Source organism: Macrotis lagotis, chromosome 1 (genome assembly GCF_037893015.1).
Source record: "Macrotis lagotis isolate mMagLag1 chromosome 1, bilby.v1.9.chrom.fasta, whole genome shotgun sequence".
Taxonomy (NCBI): Eukaryota; Metazoa; Chordata; class Mammalia; order Peramelemorphia; family Peramelidae; genus Macrotis; species Macrotis lagotis.
The window spans coordinates 452,919,467-452,937,063 of NC_133658.1; the positions used below are offsets into that span (position 1 = coordinate 452,919,467).

At 34.0% G+C, this 17,597-nt stretch overlaps 1 protein-coding gene across 4 annotated transcripts in view; it reads left to right on the forward strand.

Moving 5' to 3' along the window:
- The window catches only part of SPOCK1 (SPARC (osteonectin), cwcv and kazal like domains proteoglycan 1), a 1,031,033-nt gene that overhangs the window by 796,280 nt on the left and 217,156 nt on the right, over positions 1 to 17,597 (forward strand). The gene's annotated exons all lie outside the window — the stretch shown is intronic.

Below are 17,597 nucleotides of genomic sequence, written 5' to 3' on the forward strand. Positions count from 1 at the left end.
CTCACTCACAATAATAATTAGAGAAGTGAGGATTCTACCCCAGATCTTCTAAGTCCAATTCTATTTTTCAAGATTCATTTTTACAATTTACCTTAAAGGGAAATTGAGTCAGTCAAGAAAAAAATAAGCAATTAAGTCTGAAAATCTTTCCATGCTTTCTTCTCCCCCCCAAAGTATTCAATTACATTCTCCTTAAATCAGTTTGATCTTTTTGCTTATGGTTGTGATTCATTCTTTTTTTCTTTATAACTCAAAACAAGCACTTTCTAAGGTATCATTCCTCTGTTCATATTGTATGACAAAGATCAATTATATCCATATTAGCACTGATAATCTCATCCTAGCATTTTCTCAGGAAGCTTCTCTTTCCAAATCATCTACAGAATCCTTTTTCTGTCCTTCTCCTTAGTTCCAACTAGGCCTTGGGGGTTGGGAGGCATGGGATAGGCAACAGATTTTAAGCCCTGTTACAGATGGTGAGTAGGATGATTATCAAAGTTAAGTTTCTCCATGGGGAAATGTCATTTTCTTGTGCTTGACTCTGAAATGTCTGAAAAGAATAATCTTTTTTACCTTAAATTGATCTTTTTCATCCAAGGTCCTTTTGGTACCATTTGCTGTGCTTTAGAGTTTCACCTTTCATATCTAGAGATCATTCAGTATAGATGTATGCATTTGTGTGTGCACGTGCATGCACACATGCAATTGAGGTTATAGCTAAGGTTTTAACTTTAGGGAATTATTCCTATGTGGAAGTATGATGTTCTGAGGAGTAGTAACACGACATATGGGATAGAGGACTAGCCTTGAAATAAGGAGGTATAGGTTTAAGCCCTACTTCTGACATATAGCTTTATGACCATGTGACTTCTCAGTGTGTTAGGAAATACTCTATTTATAAATGAATTGCCATTGCCAGTCTACATTAAGTGGAAAGAGAATTTTCCATTCAGTTCAGTCATGTCTAACTCTCCATGACTCCATTGGGGTTTTCTTAGCAAAGATACAGGAAAGATTTGTCATTTCTTTCTTCAGCTCACTTTGCAAATGAGGAAATTGAGGCAACAGTAGTAAGCAGCTTGTCTAGGGTCACATAACTAGTCAGTGAAATCAACTTTGAACTCAGGAAGAAGAGTTTTTTTGACTCTAGATGTGGCACTCTATCCATTTCACCACCTGAGTTTATACACTGAGAATTTATTTCACATATGAAGTCACCAAGTCCAGATTTAAAAAAAAGAAAAAGACACAATTGATTTGATGTTTGAGAGTGTTTCCTCACCTATTCACCATGTCAAATAGAGAGGCTGGATCATACAATAATAGGTTTTGGCTAGAAGGAACCCTTAGAGGTCACTCAGCCTAACTTCCTTTTATTACAAATGAGGAAACTGAGACCCAAACATGCAAAAGTAGCTTGCCTTAAGGTCAAACATGTAAGTGGTAGACATAGCTTTTGAACCAGATTCAGATTCAGCAATTTTTTTGTTTGACCCTCCCTCTGACTGCTCCTGGAAGGGGAAGAATATCCCTTACCTGCTGGTCCTGTGCTCTACTGTCCTCACCATTGCTGTCCATGGTACCTGTCCAGAGTTAATGTCTTGATTACCATTAGAACACATTATTTGTTTAAATGATATTTTACAATGTAAGTGGCCAGTTACTGGCAAATGACATGATTCATCCCACTTTAGGAAAAGCATCAAGCATCCTCTCAGCCTCAAATGGGATTTAGATTTTTTTAGTCATACAAAATAGTGGAAACAGAAACAAGCCAAATTATATCTTCTCTCAACAGTGACTACTTTGAAAATAATGGGAAATGTAACCTAAAACTTGCTTTCAATTCATTCCCTGCATTTTCCCAATTTCCAAAGGCAACCAGGCTGGGCATCCTTAGTTTAGAGCAATAAGCTTGATCAAGCCAAGATATCAGTCAGAAGACTTGATGAGTTCTTTTTCAGTTTAACCTTTTAGAGTATTTTCTTTCCAAGTCTCTCATGGAGCTTTTGAATGTCAGTGATGAAGGGGAATGTTTTTGGATAACATTATAGCTCAAAGCAAATGAAAGTCATTCAACCCTGATACAATCAATACCCATCTCTCTCTCTCTCTCTCTCTCTCTCTCTCTCTCTCTCTCTCTCTCTCTCTTTGGTTATAGTCAGTCTTTCCTTTCTGATGTGATTGTAATTCAATAGTAATGTGGCCACTGATCTTGAGTTGCTGTTGTATTACATTCCTCACAAGTCTTACAAGTAGCATCCTTTAAAGGCCACAAAAGAAGATAATTGATGAGATTAATTATCTGTTGAAATGACATGATGAAAGGAGCATTGAATGTCAGTATTCTGCATAGGTTTTAAGTCCAGAATACCCAGAGATTGGGGAAGTTTGCTTTGCAACAAGCAAACATGAATAATGTCACCTCATTTCATTCACTAGGTCACTCATAAAGCTTACAGTTGCACTATATGAAAAACATTCTGCCATGTTAAAAACAAATTAGATTAGATGGAGTACTGCAAGTTTCTTAGAGATCAAAGTTAACTTTTGTCAATGAAATTCTGCCTGATTAATGTTAAATTTCAAATGGCTTATGGAATATTCACCTTGAAATGATAGGGACAAGGGAGCATAGACTCTGAATGCTTTCAAAGATAAGTGGAATTTAAGAATTTCAGTTTGTTTAGAGCAAGGTATTTGTGCCCTTGTAGATTTGTATTACTTGGTATTGGATGAAGAAAAAGTTGGAATACAGGAACTGATTGTATATCGTCAGTGTGGATGTCAGGGAGATTGGAATGAAATGTAATTCCATTGATTGCATTAGGATGAAGGAATCTGACTCTGTTACCCCACTGTTTACCGGGTTATTCAGGAGAGAGAGATTAAATCAGGTTGGAGAAAATTTTATAAACAGAACAGAAGAAAGAGAACAGCTTTTGTTTAAACATTTACAGTTTCAAAGCTCAACTTAAGTGTTACAAGTTTCTTTTAAGGACTGATTACTTAAATATCTTGCATGGGGTCATAGAACAAAAAAAAAGATCTCTTTTTGGTACATAACTTTTTCTATAGTATCAAGAAGTATTTCATTTCCAGAAGTAAGTTCAAGCAGTAATTAAAAGATTAAGCCACTATTCCAGTTAATTTTTTATTTTATTTTTTGGTTTTTGTTTTAGGTTTTTGCAAGGCATTGGGATTAAGTGACTTGTCCAAGTTCACACAGATAGGCAATTATTTAAGTTTCTGAGGTCAAATTTGAACTCAGGTCCTCCTGACTCCAGGGCTGGTCCTCTATTCAGTGTACCACCTAGCTGCCCTCCATTATTCAATTTTAAAATCATTAGCTAAATCTTATTGAATATGTTCAATATCATTTAGATGCTTCTGATCACCTTTATAAAAAAATGACACTTCTGAACAAGATAATCTTTTAGAAGAAAGTGGTGAACCAAAAAGAAAAAAAAGATTCAAAATTGAAAAAGCAAATAATTAAAAGAAAAAAAGTGGTAAACAGGTACTTAGAGGCACCTGAAACATGACTGGTGAAGATTGTCTTGGGTCTAATCTTTTGTGCATTGAATAGTTAATGATTCTTTCACTATGATGAAAGAGTTAGTGGAAATGTATAGTAATTCTTTGTTTTCAGAAATGCTCTCTGTGGTAGGTACACAGGAATATTTCAAAAATCCATCCAGTCATCCAGTGATATTATTTTTGAGAAGAATGGAGGGAACTGTTGTTTTGAATTGGTGGATAAAGAGTATGTATTTTGAAAGACCCTCATCTCCTAGGAGACAGATTTTTGTATACATACACACACACACACATACACACAATTTGTGCTGATGTTACTTAGAACAAAAAAATTGGAGGTGACATATGCTAGGCTAGAAAAAGTTAGCATGAAATGCTGTACAGGCTTTCCATGAGGAAGAGGAGCAGTGACATGCTTTCTGTAATTCAGATTTCAAGAGTAAGGGACAATAACAGTAGAGAAAAGAATTGATAGAACTTTGTCTTGAACAGTAACTTAAATCATATTTTCAAATTGAGTTTTCAATATCTTTCAAAGCCTGCAAAAATGAAATTAGCAGTAAAGAGGAAGAACATAATAAGGTTATGATATTAATGTGCCAGGATATATTCTGCTTACTGACCTTTCCTTGATTAATGATATTATCCAATTGAATTAAATATTTCTATTATAGACCATAAAACAATCAGTAATCAAAATCTTTAAGTGTTACTGGCACTATACTAGGCAAAGGGAACACAAAGACAAAAATGAAAAAAAGTGCCTACTCCTGAGTAGAAAACTTGTCCATATAAAAATTAGTTCAAAATAAGCACGAGTTAATTTGGACTACATGAGCTGCAAGATCTACAATTGCCACCTACATAACAAGAGTAGGGTCTTCCAAATGTCATTTTGATATTTATAACATCATTTGAGGACTTCATGTAGTCAAACATTTAATTAATTTACCTCTAAAAAGCTTTTAGAGTTATTGAATTTCGAGTTCTGCTTGAGGTTACCTTGACATTACTATACCAATGTGATCTGGGGGTCAGAGGTTCCCTGCCACTATCTATAGGTGAATGAAACCAACATAAATCCTGAGGCAGAGAAATGATCAGATTTAATCCTACTCATACCAGCCATAGCCAAGAGAGTAGGGACTCATCAAGCTAATTATTTCATATAAGTAGCAACTGAAGTGGAAGTTAAACAATAGCCCAAACAGGAGCTGAAGTAGGAACCCCTGAATAATAACAGAGATAAAGCTTATTATTCTCTAAAATTCTTCATCCCCTAGGATGTATGTAAGCATCATTCCATCAGTCTCTTCATTATATCACCTTTCTAACCCAAACTGTAAGTATTTATTAAATGCAACTCTATGTGGGGCACTGTGCTAAGTACTGAGGAAACTAAAGAAAGTCAAAAAACAATCCCTGCTTTTGAGTAGCTAACATTATAATGGGTGGGGATAAATATACAAATAAATATGTTCAACAAGCTATATGGAGTAAAAAGGAAATAAGTGAGGGGCTTGGCACTTGAATTTGGAAAGGCATTCTGTAGGAGTGGTGATCTCAACTGAAACTTGAAGGAAGTCAGTGAAGTCAGGTTGAGATGAAGGGAAAGAGAATTCCAAGCATGGAGAACTGCCAGACAATTCCCCAAACTGGAGGGGAGTCTAGAGTCACTGGATTGTGGTATTGTGGATGGCTGTAAGGTGTAAGCAGGTAGGAAAGGAAAAGGGTAGGCTATCATAACTGTGTCAGATCGTAAAGAGGACAGGGAAAAAACTTATACATGATATAAACAGGAAATACTGCTAAAACATTTCAAAGTTTTCCTTTTGACAGAGTAGATCGTGGCTCAAATCACTTCATTTTTTTCTTTTGGCAGGAGGTATTTTTTTGCTTTTAGTTTTTTTGACATTTCTGAACTGGTTGTAACTCCTTTTCTGGTTCTACATTCAGAATCCCTTAAATTCAAAGCTTTTTCTAGAGATTTAACCCTTGTCAGTAGCTGCTATCTACTGCTCTTGTTCTTCCTAATTTTAAATGTTATTATTTTAGTGTCTCTGTCTTTGCATATTTATTAGCGTTTTCTTTCTTTCTATTTTACTTTTATTCAGTTGGTCAATCTTATTCCCTTTTTCATTATTTTCTCTCTCTTGTCTCTCAGCCCCCCCCCCCAATTTCTATAACTATTTCTACTTCTTTTCAGCAGCCTACCATGTCTTAGATTGCATTCCTTGAAGCTAATCCCTTTCCAAGATATTCTTGAATTCTCCTCTGTGACCATAAACCCCATGTCTTTCTATCTCACACATAGTCATATCTCCTGAAATTTCTATTTTGTCTTTATTATGACCTCTCATCCTTAATCTCTCTTTTTTTATTCTCTCATTTATAGTTTGACAGTTTGCCTACTCCTTATTTCCTTACTTTCTTTACTTACTGCCCACTACTACATAGATAATTATGAACTGAAAATGATTCCCTCATATCTACTTTCTTGAAACTAATATGAAATAATATACTACAAATTTATGTTTTCTAAGGATGTTGTAAATAGTATCAGATGAGGTATTTTCTTAACAATTTTTCTTTGTCATATTGGGCATTGAAAAGTGGAGGAAACAGATTTCCAGAAATTAAGGTTATATAAGGATAAAAAGCACCAATAAATCTTTTTACAAAGTACAATCCCAGAAATAAACGTGCTCTCTAACCTAAACTGGATATTTCTTTATTGAATCATGACAATTATTTTTACTGATTCTTTTAAAATCTCTATCATATCTTATAAAGGAAGTATGATTTTTTGCAAAAAAAATATGAAACAGAATAATGAGAGCTGTATATGAAGGTTGAGTCTGCTACTTCGGTTAAGTCACTAAAACATTCTCAACTTCAGTTTATCTAAAATGAGAATAAATAATACTGACAATACCTCTCTTACTTAGTTGTTTTCAAAAAAATACTTTGTGTTAGGTAAATCAACTCTCTCCTAATGGATATTTTTAAACCTCCCTCTCTCCTCAGTCCCTCAATTCCATATTGCTTCTCCTCAGAGATGTATTACCTTTTATTTTATGGAGGAGACTGAGATTATCCATAATGAACTTTTTTTATCTTCCTTCCTTTATACTTCAAAATCTCTTTGCCTTTTCTACTCTTCTTACATCTTGCCTCAGAATATGGAATGATTTTACTCCTTGTGAAAATTAATCTCTATGAGATTACATCCCTTTATTCTTGCTCTTTCAAATATGTACTCCCCTTCTTTCTTCATTGCCTCCCTCTCATCTTTGACACCTCCCTTCTCTATAGGTTCCTTCCCTCTCATACTACAAATACATTCAGGTCTTTCCTATATTAAAACAAACATACTAAAACTTTTCTGTTGACTTTGCTATTCCAAGGTATCTTTCCAGTTTTCCTTCTGGTTCACTTCTAAATTTCTAAAGAGAATGACCTATACTTATTGTATCTATTTCCTCACTACTCACTCATTCCTCAGCCACTTACAATTTGGGTTCTGACTTGTACAATCTTACAATTCTTTTTGGTATTCTTTCATCCCTTGGTATCTGTCACACTGCTTTTTCTCCCATCATTCATTCAAGAAGCATTTTAAAGAATCTGTTATGGGCCAGGGATTATGCAACATACAGTAGATTTTTAAAATCAAAATTCCACACTAATGAGAATCATTAGGGAGATGACATGTAAACAACTGTGTTTATACAATATTTATAGATGGAAAAGAATCTGAAAGGAGGTATTAGCAGTTTGGGAATACTAGAAAGGTCCTCATGCAGAAGATGATTCATATAGAGAGTAAATATTTTCTTGTATTATAGCTATTCATTTATTCACTCATTCCTTCAAATAAAACCTGAAAACATTAACCATGGGATACCAGCCAAAATAGTAGAGTAGGAAGAAGGAACATTCGCCTAGTTACCTTCACGCTTATATACCAAGGAGAATTTCAAATGTGTGCCAAAGCAATGATCAGAAATCTCAAGAGAAAACTGCAGTGAGTCATATTTCTAACATAAGATAAAAGTCCATCCATAGGCAAGTAATTAAGGAAGGAATTGTAAATGAGGGTGGCTGGGATCATAGAATCTGATCCCTGGAACAGAAAGTATCTTATTATCACATATAGAGTATATAGTTCTAAAGCCCAGAAAGGGATCAGAATGTTTGTAATATTTAGACCTCACTTTCATCTGAACTTGTTAAAGAAGAAACACACATGCATCAATACACACATGGAGGCACACATACAAACAAAGAGTTAGGAAAGAATGGACATAGGTGAGAGGGTATATGGATTAAGAAGGATGAGAGATTTAGAGATGAATGAATTATAAATAAGATAGAGTGAGGATTGTGGAGAGGGGCTTACTGGGAAAGAAAAAATGGAGTAAGAATCTATGATAGAGAAGGTAAAGAGCAAAGAGAAGAAAAATCTTAAGTTAATAAGATGAAGGTGAAACAATGTTAAGTGTAAATATTGGCAAGAATGGGAAAAGAGTAGGAGGAACTCACTAATACAATAGAAATGGATAGCAGAATAGATTATTAAAGAGAATCCAACAGCAAATTGTTTATAAGAAATATACTCTAAACATAAAGACTGTCAGCATTTAAAACAAAAGCAATGAAGATAAGGTTGGAACAAAATCAGTTATGCCTCAGCTAAACTGAAAAAACAATCAGGAATAGCAATCATGATCTAAGAAATTGCAATACTAAAAATATAGTTAAAAGAGGTAAACCAAGGTACATTTTGCTGAAAGGAATAATAGACAATGAATTAATCTCAGTTTGTTCACCTACTGATAGAGCATATACATATTCAAAAGGAAATTTAAATATGTTGCAGATAGAATTAGTAAAATATTAATAAAGAGGGATCTTGTTGTACCTATTTCAGAGCTGTTTAAACTTAACTAAAATTAAGAAAGAAAAAAATTTAAGACTTAAATAAGATTGCAGAAAAGTTAGTAATACATAGCTGGCAATTGTTGAATAGGAGTAAAACAAAAGAACATGCACATTTTTATCTCCACATGGCAAAATTATAAAAACTAACCATGTATTAGGGCATAAAACCTCTCAAATTCATAAAAATGGTAATTTTAAATATTAAATACTGCTTTAGTGATCACAGTGCATAAAATCATATTCAATAGGGACCATCAGGGAGAAGGGATTAAAAATTAACTGGAGAATAAATAACTTAATGTTAAACAATTGGTAGATCAAAAATTTTAAAAATCAAAGAAATGATAATTTCCTCAAAGATGATTCCAACAGTGACACAAACCAACATTTATAGGATGCAGCCAAAGCAGTACTTAGATAGAATGCATTATCTCAACATACTTTCATCAAAAATACAGAAAGACCAGATCAAGGAATTGGACATGCAACTGAAAAAAATCTAATAAATTTAAAACCCTCAATTAAGTGCCAAAATAGAACTCTTAAAAATCAAAGAAGAGATAAATAAAGTTTAAACAAAAAAGACATCGAATAAATCAAACTTGGCACTAATTTTCTGGGAAAAAAAATAGCAATTAGATAATTTGATTAAAAAGAAGAAAGACACAGACCAAACTGCTGTCAACAGAAAATGAATTCCCAACAAATTAGGGAATAAAGGATGTCATAAAATATTTTCCTAATACAATGATCAACTTAAATGAAATGTATAAATGTTTAAAACAATATAAAACATTTCTGAACAGAGCAAGAAATATATTGTGCACTCCTTGAGGATAGGGACTATTCTTTATCTTTCTTTGTATTACCAATGTTTTGTATAGTTCCTGTAACAGAATAAATACCCTAATAAAGGGTATTTAAGGAATTTATAGAGTGTGATCTCAGGAAAAGAAACTGAACAAGTCATTCATACATGAATCCCCCAAAGAAAGGAAATAGTCCTGAATGAAATAATTTCATCAAACAATCAAAAAACATTAATTATGATACTGTAAAAGTATTTGAAAAATAATAAGAGTTCCTATCAAATTCCCTATATAATACAAACATGCTGTTGATATCTAACCAAAAAAAGTAGTAAAAAAGAAAACTATAGAACAACATTCCTAATGAACACTGATGCAAAAATTTTAGATTATACTCTATAGCCAGGTTGAATTTGTAACGAGGAAAACAGAATTGGTTTAATACTAGGGAAACTAAAAACACACTTGACAATGTGAATAGCAATAAAAGTCCCACATCACATTTTTCTATTACTACATCAAAAGATGCTGAAAAAGATTTTTGACAGGATAAAACCTCTATTGTGGCTAAAAAATACTAGAAAACAGACATTAGTGGCCCTTTCCTTAACATAGTATCTTTTAAAAATATGAACCAATATTATACATAATGAAGACTAAGCATCATTTCCCATAAGATCAGTAGTAAATCTAAGCTATTCACTGTCACTACTCATATCTGATATAGTGCTAGAAAAGTTAACTATAGCAGTAAGACAAAGAAATTGAAGGAAATTAAGGCAACACAATAAACCTTAAGAAAGAAACAAAATTTGTTGTTTTTTTTGCAATGGTACCATGGCATACTTAGAGAACCCTAGAGAATCAAGTTAAAATTAATTTCTTTATATTAACAATTAAATAAGCAGGAAGAGATAGAAAAATTCCATGTAGTGTAACTGTAAATAAATGCTCGTGGATCTACCATATATACAGAGAAACTACATGAACATAATTATGAAACAGTTTACAGAAATAAAACATACCTAAATAATAATTATTTTGAAATTACAAACTTAGTACCATATCAAGCAAACTGCTAAAGGATTATAACATTAGAAACAATGATGGAATTCATTTTAAAAAAGATCAAGAATATCAAGGGAAATGAAAATTGTTTAAAAATGAAAAAAGGGGGAATAGACCTCAAATTGTACTACAAAAGCAATCACTAAAAAAGTTTGATAATTGCTTAAAAAATAGAGTAGTTGGTCAGTGGAATATTAGGTGAACAATATATGAACCGTATAAAGCTAGTAGCTAGTATTCAATAAATTTAAAGACCATATTCACTGGAAATTCTGCAATTATTACACGATTCTGGAAAACCTGAATAGCAGTATGATAGAAATTAATTTAGAACAACATTTCACACTATATTCCAAGATAAGATCTAAATGAATACATATTCTAGAGATAAAGAAAATAGAGAGAAGTTAGAGAAAGTTAAAAGAAAGCAGGAAGAAATTAGGAGTACAAAAGACAAAATATATAATTTTGTTTACATAAAAAATTGCACAAATTCAATGTAGCTCAAATTAATAGGGAAATAACTGGATTTTCTTGGCTTTACTTAACTCATGTCAGTTCTCTGATAATTTAGATTTGATATTAAAACAAAATGACAATAGATGCTGAAAAAGCTTTTGACAAAATACAGTGTCCATTCCTATTAAAAACACTAGAGAGAGTGTAGGAATAAATGGACTGTTCCTTAAAATAATTAGCAGTATCTATCTGAAACCATCAACAAGCATTATACTCAATGGGGAGAGGCTAGAGGCCTTCCCAATAAGATCAGGGGTGAAACAAGGGTGCACATTATCACCACTACTATTCAATATTGTATTAGAAATGTTAGCATCAGCAATTAGAGAAGAAAAAGAAATTAAAGGAATTACAATTGGGAAGGAAGAGACAAAACTCTTACTATTCACAGATGACATCATGGTCCAACTAGAGAATCCCAAGAAATCATCTTTAAAACTACTGGAAACAATTATCAATTGCAGCAAAGTTGCAAGTTATAAAATAAACCCTCATAAATCCTCAACTTTCCTATATATGACTAGCAAGAAACAGCAGGAAGAGCTAGAAAGAGAAATTCCATTCAAAGTAACCTCAGACAGTGTAAAATACTTGGGAGTCTATTTGCCAAGACAGACTCAGAATCTTTTTGAAAACAATTATAAAACACTTCTCACACAAATTAAATCAGATTTAAATAACTGGGCAAATATCAACTGCTCATGGATAGGTAGAGCTAATATAATAAAAATGACAATTCTACCAAAACTAAACTATCTGTTTAGTGCCGTACCAATCAAAATTCCAAAAAATTACTTTAATGAGCTAGAAAAAATTGCAAATAAATTCATATGGAGGAATAAAAAGTCAAGAATTGCTAGGAGCTTAATGAAAAAAATGCAAATGAAGGTGGCTTAGCACTACCTGATCTAAAATTATATTATAAAGCATCAGTCATCAAAACTGTTTGGTATTGGCTAAGAAATAGAGTGGTGGACCAGTGGAATAGACTAGGTGTAAAAGCAGGAGACGATTATAGTAATCTGCTGTTTGATAAACCCAAAGAGTCAGGCCACCGGGATAAAAACTCCCTCTTTGATAAAAACTGCTGGGAAAATTGGAAGTTAGTATGGAAGAAACTTAGATTAGACCAACACCTCACACCCTTTACCAAGATAAGATCCAAATGGTTACAGGACATAGACATAAAAAACCATACTATAAGCAAATTAGAAGATCAAGGACTAGTCTACCTGTCAGATCTATGGAAAGGGGAACAGTTTATGACTAAGGAAGAGTTGGAGAACATCACTAAATACCAATTAGATGATTTCGATTACATTAAATTAAAAAGTTTTTGCACAGATAAAACCAATGTAATCAAGATCAAAAGAAAAGTAGTAAATTGGGAAAAAATCTTTACAACTAATGATTCTGACAAAGGACTCATTTCTCAAATATACAGAGAACTGAGTCATATTTTTAAAACAAAAAGCCATTCTCCAATTGACAAATGGTCAAAGGATATGCAAAGGCAATTTACAGATAAGGAGATCAAAGCAATCCATAGCCATATGAAAAAATGCTCTAAATCTTTAATTATTAGAGAAATGCAAATTAAAGCTTCTCTGAGGTACCACCTCACACCTCTCAGATTGGCCAGTATGACCAGGAAGGATAATGATCATTGTTGGAAGGGATGTGGGAAATCTGGGACACTATTACATTGTTGGTGGAGCTGTGAACTCATCCAACCCTTCTGGAGAGCTATTTGGAACTATGCACAAAGGGCAACAAAGATGTGCATACCCTTTGACCCAGCAATACCACTACTGGGCCTATACCCTGAAGAGATGAGGAAAAAGGGTAAAAACATTACTTGTATAAAAATATTTATAGCAGCCCAGTTTGTGGTGGCACAGAATTGGAAATCCAGTAAATGCCCTTCAATTGGGGAATGGTTTAGCAAACTGTGGTATATGTATGTCATGGAACACTATTGTTCTATTAGAAACCAGGAGGGCCGGGATTTCAGGGAAACCTGGAGGGATTTGCATGAACTGATGCTGAGTGAGATGAGCAGAACCAGAAAAACACTGTACACCCTAACAGCAACATGGGAGTGATGTTCAACCTTGAAGGACTTGTTCATTCCATCAGTGCAACAACTGGGAACAATTTTAGGCTGTTTGCAAAGGAGAGTACCATCTGTATCCAGATAAGGAGCTGTGGAGTTTGAACAAAGTACAAGGACTATTCCCTTTAATTTGGGGGGGAAATAAACCCCAGATGTCTTATTGTTTGATCTGGTTACCTCTGAGAATTCTGTTCTCTTTAATGATATGATCTCTCTCTCATCACACCCAATTTGGATCAAGGTACAACAGGGAAACAAAGTAAAGACTGACGGAGTGCTATCTGTGGGGTGGGGGTGGGGGTCAGGGGAGGGAAGCAAGATTGGGGGAAACTGTAAAACTCAAATAATATCTTTAATAAAAATTAAAAAAAAACAAAAAAACAAAATGAAACACTCTTAGACCATTTAATATTTAACAAAAGGAGATTTACTTAACCATAGCAGGAGAAAGATATTCAATAAGGATGGATTCTGAGTTCATCTTGAGTAGATTGAGTTGAACTGAATCATCTCTCTTGATCTACCAGTCAAACTTCTGAGTGTCTCTCTAGCTCCTTGTGGCTGCTTTGAAGTCAGGTGATGAGGAAATTATGCTAATAGTATCTTAAAACCCTCTATCTTCTGAACTAAGCAAATCTTAAGGAATATCTTATTACCCATGGAAAACCTAAACTAATATGCATGCTGGCAGGGGTTATGATATTGCTTTTACCACTGAGAGAAAAAAAATCTTTGTAGCTAATTTCACTAAGGAACATCTTATTTGCAGGTCATGTAAAAATGAATTCAAATTTTTAAGAATAAATGATATTGCCAATTGCTAAATGTACAGACAGTTCTTAAGGGAAGAAATCTAAGGTATTTATAGCTACATTTTAAAAAATTCTCAAAATCACTAATAATGAGATACAAATTAAAACAATGCTAGCATTCTACTTCACATTCAAAATATTTGATAAGTTGATAAAAAGTAAAATTAAATGATGGAAAATCTTTGGGAAAAAATGCACAGAAATATACACTGTTGGTGGAAATGTGAACTTGTCTAGCCATTCTGAAAACAATTTGGAACTATGGATTCCTTTTGAACCATCAAGATTATTACTAGGCCTATGCCCAAAATGAAGTATGGCTTGGTTTTCCTTCTTCTTTCTGCTCACTCCTCTATTTCCTTTACTGTATCCTCTTTTATATCATGCTCTTTGACCACAGGCATCCCTTATGTTTGGTTCATGGGTCTTCCTCTCTTGTCCCTCTATACTGCTTGGGGATCTCATCAGCTCTCAAGAATTTAAATATCATCTCTTTGATAAAGAATCTCAGTTCTTCCTATCTGACCCCAAACTATTTTCTGATCTTCAGTCTCACATCTCCAAAGACCTTTCAGATATCTCAAACTTGATAAATTCAATATATCCAGGGTAGGACTCATTCTTTTTCCCAATAAAGTCTCCCTACTCTTACCTTCCCTATTGCTGTAGGAACACCATGCCCCAAGTCCCTCAAGTTGCAGCTTAGGAGATCTCTGGACTTCTATTTCTCACCCCCTCCGCCATCCTAACCTTTCCTATCCAATCACTTGCCAAGGTCTGTTGAATTCATCTCCAGATCTCCATCGGCAATGTCTCCAGAATGCACTCTTTCTCTCCTCTCATACCACCACAACTACTCTAGTGCAAGTCTTCATCATCTCATGTCTTGATTATTGTAATAACCTGCTGTTGGATCTGCCTGCCTCAGCTCTCTTCCCATGTCAATCCATCTTCTATTCAGCCTCTAAAACAATTTTCCTACAGCACAGGTCTGATCATGTCATACCCTTACTCAGTAAAATCTAGTGATTTTCTATTGTCCCTAGGAATAAATACAAAATACTGTTTGGCATTCAGTCCTTCATAATCTGCTCCTCTCCCACCTGTCCAGTCTTTTTACACCGTACTCCCTGACAGTACTATTAAATCTGGTGACACTGGTTTCCTGGTTGTTCCACAAACAAAACATTTAATCTCTGGGGCTTTTCTCTGACTGGCTTCCATGCCTGGATGATCTCCTTTTTCTACAACTACTGACTTGAAGTCCTAATTAAAATTTCACCTTCTATGGGAAACCTTTCCTAACCCCTCTTAATTCTAGTTACTTTCTTATCTTGATTTTTGTCCTAAATAGCTTCCTTTGTATGTATCTGTTCACATATTGTCTCTCCATTAGACTAAGATCTGTCTTTTGCCTCTTTTGTTTAGCACAGTACTTGATATATATTAAATGCTTAGTTAATGTTTATTGATTGATTGGTCAATGAATTCTAGTATATTACTCTAAATGAATATTGTTTTTTAACTGTGAGAAATTATGGAAGTGATTATTTCAAAAATATCTTGAAAGATGTACTGATGTAAAGTGAAATGAATCAGGAAAGCAACTTATAGTATAATACCAATATTGTAGAAATGAATAATTTTGAAAAACTTAAAAGCCTGAATGACAGATTATAAAGACTGCTACCTACCTCATGATAGAGAGGTAATGCTAAGATAAGATTCACATTTTTGGAAATGGCTGATTTGGGAATTTTAAAAATTTGATTATCAGCTTTTACAAGGGCCTTGTTTCTTTCTCTTTTTTTCCATTGGGAAAGTAGGAGAAAAAAACACTTGACAACTGAGAAAATAAAACTTTAAACAAAACATAAATACTTTAGCCAAACACTTCTGCTTACTATTTAGCTTTACAGCTTTAGCTTCCCATTTCCCATTTTCATGGCTTTGCATAAGCTGCTTCCTATTCTGTCTTGAATGTCATCTCTTCTCATCCTTCCCTCTTAGAATCCATCAAGGTTCAATTCAGTTTCTGTCTCCTGTGAGAAATCTCTTTTGACCCCTTAGTTCTTGTTCTCTCATTATTAAAATAATAATAATTGTATTTTTTCCAATTTGTTTAAATATTATATTCCCCTTATCCTTAAATGTAAGTTTTCTGAGGGCAGTAATTTTTTTTAGTTTTTTTTTTTTGCAAGGCAAATGGGGTTAAGTGGCTTGCCCAAGGCCACACAGCTAGGTAATTATTAAGTGTCTGAGACTGGATTTAAACCCAGGTACTCCTGACTCCAGGGCTGGTGCTTTATCCACTGTGCTACCTAGCCGCCCCTGGCAGTAATATTTTTTAACTTTTTCTTTCTATCCTCATTGTTTAGTGTAACTGCTTCATAAGACTTTAATCTTTATTAGTTGAAATCATGGTCTCTGACCTCATGTAATTTAAATTTTACTGAGAAGAGTTAAACACACAAATGGGCACATATAATATATAATATTAAGCAACAGACTCATTAGAGAGGCCCCAAACAGAATATAAGGTCCAAGATATCAGGAAAAGCTCCTGGAAGAGTTAACATTTTAGTTGGGCTTTCAAGATGGATAGGAATTAAGAAGATGACAAAGAACAACTATAAGATGTACTTTATTCAATGAACAGATCCAAATTTCAAACTTTGAGACAGTCAAACTATTCTGTTCTGGTAGCTGGAAACAACAATTTTCTTCAGTAGCCTTTTGTATGACTGTCATGACTAAATCAAAAGGGGATATAGAGGATCCAGACTATGATCTGACTATATACATCAGTGTAGGGGGAGAGAACATAGGAAGTGTCCATATTGTTTTCAAAACATTGAATAAATGAGGTAACCGCTCCCTAAGACTCCTCCATATCCTTCTTTATCTAAAACTAACACACTGGCATGAATCTGTTCCTGCTTCCAGTACAATTCCTATAATTCAGGCAAACCAAAGAAATCCTTATTCTGATCTCCATTGGTGCTTGGTTTATAATAGCTTAACTCTTGATTCATACCTCCCCCATATCTCTTTCCTCATAAGGATATTGAATCCAGTAACAGGCTATGTCCTGACCCTCCTCTGGCGGGTATATAGCACAGAAACTAGACTTTCTTGTTAATCTGACTTGATAGCATTTCTGCTTCCTAATTCCTGTAACAGCTCTTTGTACTATGTATAGTTCTGTCTTTCTGAGTTACCCTGATGTGGAACATTCCTTCTTCTCCCTGGACTATATATTCTAGGAATCTCACAGAGAGGAACTACCTTTTCTTCTTACCAACTTATACTTCATCTTCCTGTGGTCTTTCAGCAATAAGCTTATTTTCTAGCATTTTCTATCTGTGATCAGGAAACTCCCTATTCACAACACTGACCTGAAATATTTTGCAGAATTGCAGCATGGATTTTGATCCACAAAACCATCTTATCCCTCAAATTGCTTAGCTGATCATTGATAGGTTAGTAGTGAGAGGAATATATACCCTCAAGGACTGTTGTTATATTATTTAAAAGCTAATTTCACAAAGCAGAATAGCCTCAGGTCATTAACTATCCAAGAAAGGTTAAATCCATGGTAAAAATAAGCTTTTTCAGCATACAAAAGATAGATTCTCCATTATCTTTTTTCCAGTCCTTTTGGCTTAACTGACTTCTCAGTACTCAGCGGACTTTAGCTTATTGAAGAAAATTAACATAGCTTTGAGTTAAAGTCTTCTCTACTGATGCACATTAATAAAAAAATAGCTTGACTTAAAGTGATCTGTG